The sequence below is a fragment of the Periplaneta americana genome, chromosome 5 (assembly GCF_040183065.1).
Source record: "Periplaneta americana isolate PAMFEO1 chromosome 5, P.americana_PAMFEO1_priV1, whole genome shotgun sequence".
NCBI lineage: Eukaryota > Metazoa > Arthropoda > Insecta > Blattodea > Blattidae > Periplaneta > Periplaneta americana.
Genome location: NC_091121.1, coordinates 153,970,817 through 153,978,691, shown reverse-complemented (window position 1 = coordinate 153,978,691; position 7,875 = coordinate 153,970,817). Strand labels below are relative to the sequence as shown.

At 36.0% G+C, this 7,875-nt stretch overlaps 1 non-coding gene across 1 annotated transcript; it reads left to right on the top strand.

Moving 5' to 3' along the window:
- Positions 1-6,981: 6,981 nt before the first annotated feature.
- On the top strand, positions 6,982-7,054 carry TRNAC-GCA (transfer RNA cysteine (anticodon GCA)). Its single transcript has one exon. It is a non-coding gene; the product is annotated as a tRNA-Cys (tRNA).
- The last annotated feature ends 821 nt before the right edge of the window (positions 7,055-7,875 follow it).

Genomic DNA, 7,875 nt, shown 5'->3' with positions numbered 1-7,875 from the left:
TATCCTGAGCAACTGTTCTTATTAACTACTGTTATCCCAGCCAACATGATTAATGCGTTTAGAGATGTGTGAAAAGGAACTGTTGGCTTCAGCCTAGCAGCAAAAGAATAAACTAGAGGAAGAAATTGAATGAAGGCACTCCATTATAAATAATATAAGCTGAATGCTGGGACTATACTGAATGCAATGTAAACACAGGTGCTAGCAGCGTCACGTTGATGAGAATAATTGCCTCGTCCAGTCAATTTGAATATAGATACACCGTGCTGGAATGTGTGGCACCCCACTCAAACCTGTTCGGAGCAATACAATTACCACGCTTCATGCCGCCACTGGTTCACGTCGCACTCAGCGTAACCTGGACTGGTGGCAGTCTGTTTTTCATTTCGATTTGAAATTATTAATAGTTCGGATCAGCTTACTTCATACCCTAAGCGTGAAATCTAACAATTTATCCTCTATTACTACATATCGTCGTTGTTCCTGCAATAACTCCTATGTGACATATTTATCATTTTCAGATTTTTGTTCTGTTAAATAACTAGTGATACAGCAAATACTAAAATCTCCTATATGTAATTACATATCTTTGTTCGAAAATGTAAGAATTTACAATCTCTTATTTAGGCTACCACTGCCATAGAATGAATAAATGTGTTTTTTTCTTCCTACTGAAAAATTTTATATTTTGCACATAGGAGTTATTGCAAGACCAACGACGATATGGTAGTGTATTATATAGATTTTCTAGATGTTAGATTGAATTTTCTGTTACTAATTTCGTTTTGAATTTCGAGTACTGACAAATACAACTGGCAGTTATTTTCTAACTATTATGTTGGCAGCAATGATTTTGGCTTTGAATAAAGGAAACTGATGAAATGGAAGTCCTTAAGCTTGTGAATTTTGAACGTAATTAATAATTAATTAGTAATACCGGTATTAATATCATAAAAAATTATGTGACATATTTATCGATTTTCAGATTTTTGCTCTATTAAATAACTTAAATAGTGATACAGCAAATAATAAAATTCTCATATATGTAATTATATTTCTTTCTTTCGAAAATGTAAGAATTCACAATCTATGTACCACTGCCATAGAATGAATAAATGTGTTTTTTCTTCCTACTGAAAAATTTCATATTTTGCACATAGGAGTTATTGCAGGAACAAAGATGATATGGTAGTGCATTATGGAGATTTTCTAGATGTCAGGTTGAATTTTCTGTTAGTAACTTCGTTTTGAATTTCGAGTACTGACAAATACAACTGGCAGTTATTTTCTAACAGTTATGTTGGCAGCAATGATTTTGGCTTTGAATAAAGGAAACTGATGAAATGGAAGTCCTTAAGCTTGTGAACTTTGAACGTAATTAATAATTAATTAGTAATACCGGTATTAATATCATAATTAATGTGAGATATTTATGGCTTTTCAGATTTTTGCTCTATTAAATAACTTAAATCTTGATACAGCAAATAATAAAATCTCCTATGTGTAATTATATATCTTTTTTTCGAAAATGTAAGGATTCACAATCTCCTATTTAGGCCAACACTGCCATAAGATGAATAAATGTGTTTTTTCTTCCTACTCAAAAATTTTATATTTTGCACATAGGAGTTATTGCAAGAACAACGATGATATGGTAGTGGATTATAGAGATTTTCTAGATGTCAGGTTGAATTTCCTGTTATTAACTTCGTTTTGAATTTCGAGTACTGACAAATACAACAAATACAACTGGCAGTTATTTTCTAACTGTTATGTTGGCAGCAATGACTTTGGCTTTGAATAAAGGAAACTGATGAAATGGAAGTCCTTAAGCTTATGAACTTTGAACGTAATTAATAATTAATTAGTAATACCGGTATTAATATTAATGTCAATACATAATACAGTTTTGTTGCGTTGTGATTCCAGTTCATCACTATATTAAGATAAGTGTAATTAAATAAGATATAACTTACAGTTCTACTGGGTATGAAACATGCACGTGACTAATGGACAGAAATGTAATTCTTAGTGTTCGTATTATTAAAATGTCCAAGAGAGGAAATAGCAAGGTAGCGACTTAGGAATATGTATTTTAAGTAGGGTGTACATTTGGAAGTAGTATTCTGTTTTCGGAATTCATACTAATCATTTCACGTGATCAAACAAAATACAATTGTTAGGTTAGATCTCGTGAATCGTAAACTGTTTAGTGAAAGCAATGAATTTCATGTTGTCAGACAGAATACATTTTAATATTAGATCATATTAATATATTAATTACCAATATAATATGCGATAAATTCAGGAGGAAAATATACTATTTCAAAAATTATTTAACCATTTAGAAAACACCTCCCAACATAACATGAGATGTGGTAAAAAGTAAATAAGCCAGACATTGTTATTGTTAATACTATATTGTTATTATTATTATTATTATTATTATTATTATTATTATTATTATTATTATTGGCGGCCGGGTAGCTCAGTTGGTAGAGCAGCTGGCTACGGACTGGAAGGTCCGGGGTTTGATCCCAGGTGGTGACAGGATCTTTTCTCGTTGCCAAACTTTCAGAACGGCCCCGAGGTTCACTCAGCCTCCTATAAAATTGAGTACCGGGTCTTTCCCGGGGGTAAAAGGCGGTCAGAGCGTGGTGCCGACCACACCACCTCATTCTAGTGCCGAGGTCATGGAAAGCATGGGGCTCTATCTCCATGCCCCCCAAGTGCCTTCATGGCATGTTACGGGGATACATATTATTATTATTATTATTATTATTATTATTATTATTATTATTATTATTATTATTATTTCAGTACATGGCATTATAACTTTACCCTCTTTGGTGATATCTGGTCTTAGTTGGCAACACTGAAGAGACAGCTAACTTAATCTTTTACGAACTACTCTTACGTGACCGTCAATATACCATTATTATCACTATTACCACTACTATTACTACGATTGTTATTGAGCTAAATTTCTCAACCATTCCGTTGGAAATTGTTGTAATCTATAGCCTTTAGAGATGGGTAAAAAATAACACAACAGTTATTTTGGAACTGTTCCGGTCTCGGAACTGTTGCAAAAATGAACAGTAGGTCGGAACCTCCTGTTCCGAAATAACAGTGTTCCGACTCCGAGCTGCTCACTTGCCCAGCTGTTGCGGGATCGCAGTACCGCGTTGCACAAGGTATGTTCCGACTCCCTCGGAACTGTTGCAAAAATGAACAGTAGGTCGGAACCTCCTGTTCCGAAATAACAGTGTTCCGACTCCGAGCTGCTCACTTGCCCAGCTGTTGCGGGCTCGCAGTACCGCGTTGCACAAGGTATGTTCCGACTCCGAGATAACAGTCGGAACGTCGGAGCTTGTTCCGATGAACCAACGACAGCTGCAGTTACACTGTTCTCGTTGTTCTTTATGTTATACTTGGAACTTCGTTGGATGAAGTTGGTACTTGAAACTCTCACGTGGTTGGAGGGGGGCGCATGGAAATTGAAATCCTTGCGGTGGCGCGAACTTTAATATCAACATTTGTAAGACTGGCCAATCATCTGTAATGTTATAGTAAGTATTTAATAATCTGTAATATTCATTCCCGCTTTATGGTTTATTTCACCATTAGTTCACTAATTCTGTTTTATAAAAATTCTACAAAGTCATAAAGTACGCATACTATTATTAATTCGTTGATCAGCTGATTCTATACAAAGGTTAAAGTCGTAAATGGTAATGAGTGGTTTAGTTACAATGTCTGTATGTCGTTTGTTGAGGTTAAGTCTGACAAGCACAAGTTTTTGTGCTATCTTCTCTGTTATCAAAGAACGACAAAAATGTTGTAGCATTATTTGTTGGAAACTACCCATATAAGTACTGATTTGGAGAGCGAGGTTTAATGCGAAGTTTAAATTACACTTTGGTAAAGATGCGATTCCAACATTTTACTAACCCACTGCGGGGTTTCCAGGTTTCAGTACTGCCAATATATATCTTTTTTATTTATGAAATTGTAATATATTATTATTATTATTATTATTATTATTATTATTATTATTATTATTATTATTATTATTATTATTATTATAACTGTGCATTAAGAAAAGTAAAAATAAAAATTAATGATTTGTTTTTTTTTTATTATGTAATAGAGAGAACAGAAATTACATACCATATGTTTTAAATGTTATATTATTTTTTTTAGTTGGCTACCATGTCTTTATAACTTTATGTACGAAAACAAAATGTTGTATTCTGTCCTTGTAGTCAACAGCTGTGTAATTACTAACATTAAGCTTTTGAGTTCTGTCCGCATGCACAGCAATTTTCCAAAATCGATTCGAATGTGCATTGCAGTGCCATCTATAGATAAGAATGTGTACTATGTCATGCCTATGAGTGCTCCAGTGTGAGCAGCATGGTGAAGAGGGAGGGTACTGTTCCGTTCGTTTGAACGACTCAACGACTCCGACTCATCACCACTGGTGACTGTTATTTCGGAACTGTTATTTGGAACATAGTATTTTTTCGGAACCGGAACAGTCGGAACTGTTCCGGGAAAAGAACAACTTCGCCCATCACTAATAGCCTTTGTCGTAGAATTTTCCGCCACTTTCCTGTTTAAAAATTAACGGATTTCTGTCACTTTTTTCTACTGAAATCTGAATTGTTGAGTCTGATTGTTATTGAACACCAGAACATTTCCTTAGAAATATAGCACGACACGTCTTGAAATATTTCTTCGTAATATACGTATCATAAATGAAGATTCTTGTATATGTATACCAGTACTGTAGTACTGTCCATTTTCATTTAGCATTCTGTCCATGGGCAGGTCTGTCACTGCAAACCCAACTTCCTCCAATATTTTCTATTTTCTGCCTTCCCTTTGTCTCCTCACATGATCCATATATCTTAATGTCGTCTATCATCTGATATCTTCTTCTGCTTCGAATTCTTCTCCCTTTCACCATTCCTTCCAATGCATCCTTCAGTGTGCAGTTTCTTCTCAGTCAGTGACCCAAACAATCCCTTTTCCTCTTCCTGATCAGTTTCAGCATCATTCTTTCTTCACCCACTCTTTCCAACACAGCTTCATTTCTTATTCTGTCTGTCCACTTCACACGTTTAATACTTCTCCATATCCACATTTCAAATGCTTCTATTCGCTTCTCTTCATTTCGTCGTAACGTTCATGTTTCTACTCCATACAATGTCACACTCCATACTAAGCATTTCACTAGTCTCTTCCTTAATTCTTTTTCCAGAGGTCCCCAGAAGATGCTCCTTTTTCTATTAAAAGCTTCCTTTGCCATTGTTATCCTCCTTTTCACTTCCTGTATTGCTACGAATTGCAGTAGGTAAACTGAATTGCATTGAATGGGTATATTAATGTTCTAACCTTGACGTCTTTTGAGCCTGTGTTAGGGTTACCATCCGTCCGGCAAAAGGAGGACATGTCCTCTTTTTTAATCATTTTATCCTGTCCGGCAGGCATTTTAAAAACATTTGAAATGTCCGGAATTTCGCATTTCAACTAGAATTAATATGAATATTGAATAATGTGCGATATTATGCATAGAATATCTAAACAAATGGTGAAAACCTATGAAAGAATTTAACTGCTTTCAGTGGTTGAAGCTGGAGCACATAAAAACATAAAATATGATGGCCTATTGACATGCATTGAATTCTTACACTTTAAAAATGTCACTATTCATGATTCTAAGCTATTTTATCAATTTTATTCTGCAATGTACAAATATATGCCAATCAAGCTAATTTGGACAAAGATTTAAGTTTAGATAAACTATGGTCCAAATTCTTCAATTACAATAGTTTTGCGAGCACTGAAACTTTCTCTGAACTCTTAAAAATATGTCAATTCTATTTATTTATCCCAAGTCACAATGGAAGTGCTGAGAGAGTATTTTCCCTAATATCTGCTCAATGGACATAGGAACGAAATCGCATGCTAATGGAGACAGTCAGAGATTACAGCACAGTCTAATATATACAGTCACGAAGCTTGAGTTTTGAGGGTACTAGGAACAATAGACTGTGCCGGTACTATTTCGCATTGCCTGTAATGAGGCGATATTAGCGATCCTAGTAGTCGGCAACTTTCTATGGATGCATATTTACTACGTATTGAGCTTCGTGACTGTATATACTAGACTGTGGTATCATCATGGTGAAATATAATTTCAAGGACATGGCATGTGAACAGTTCCATAGTTATTTGTTTCATGGCATAAGTTGGTCCCTTCAGGCTCTTGTGCACAAAGTGGGCTCCACTGATAAGTAGGGTACAGATGTAATACTGATCCAGCAACTAGTGAGAAAACTAAGGTGAACCATTGTTTTTATCTTTAATTTTCGTCATACCAATTTTTAAAAAGTTCTCCTTTTTTCAGAAATGTCCTCTTATTTTAGATTTCATGTCGTTCTATAGAATTTCTTCTCATGGTAACCCTAGCTTAATATTATTTTGAGGAGAAAAATTCGCTCTGGCGCCGGGGATCGAACCCGGGTCCTTGGTTCTACGTACCAAGCGCTCTGACCACTGAGCTACGCCGAATTCAATCCACAGTACCGGACCGAATCCTCCTCCTTTCACTATTTCCCTTTGTGGCCTGACTCCAAGTTAGGCATATATGTTGACGTATATATCCAATGTCAACTGCCATTATATTAGCAGCGCACTCAGCTGAGTGACTTGTTTGGCCGGGATTCCGCAATTAAGTGCACAGTAATCTGTACAGACATATGCACTGCAGCTATGAGAATATTATAGATTTTTGTTAATTTGTCCTAAGAATAATATCTGTAATATTGAGCGCTGAGTGCGCTCCTAATATAATGGCAGTTGACATTGGACATACATGTATATATACGTTAACATATATGCCTAACTTGGAGTCAGGCCACAAAGGGCAATAGTGAAGGAGGAGGATTCGGTCTGGTGCTGTGGATTGAATTCGGCGTAGCTCAGTGGTCAGAGCGCTTGGTACGCAGAACCAAGGACCCGGGTTCGATCCCCGGCGCCGGAGCGAATTTTTCTCCTCAAAATAATATTAATTGTCATAATTACAGATAATATTCTGTAGGACAAATTAATAAAAATCTATAATAAACCCTAGCTTGTGTTATCTGTCCGTACTACAGAACACAAAACATTCTCATGCTAGAGTCAGGATAAAGTGTATGTACACACTATTTTCTCGGGAGTGGCGTTTGATCTATAATAGTAAAATGTCGAGGGAAACCTATTCATGGCGAGCTCTCTACACTACTTAAATTTTTAAACGACAATATGTTATATTAATATGGCCATTATAATGAATAATTAACAGTCAAATGAAACTTTCATTATTTTACAAAACTGGTGGTGGTGGAAGTTACATTTTTGCAGAGACCATTGAAATTCTCCGCTCTGGATAAATGTAAGTTGTGTCATTTCATATTCGCCGCACACGAACACGAATGCGAGTAGCATTCCAGAGCAGAACTGGCGGCAGAAATGTCCGGAATGTTTCCATTTGCTGCGGTCTTTATTAGCACAGGAGAAGACGAGACGCGGGCGCCCCCTCTAGCGAGTCGTCGTGGTTAGTTACGCCGGTACGTTAATTGGTTGGCAATTAGAGAAGGTAACAATGCTTAAGCATTGCGCAGTATGTACGTACAGTTTGAGACATAAATTATAATTAGCCATCTTTTTTGTTAGAGAAACTTCAGGCGATTTGTAAATCCATAAACACGTTCAATTCTTAAAAAAAAAAATTACAAGATCACATGAAAGCCCACATACTTGGTAATGTCTAGGCTCCGTATTCCAGCTACCTATAAACTGGACTGAGGTTGCCTGATTCGA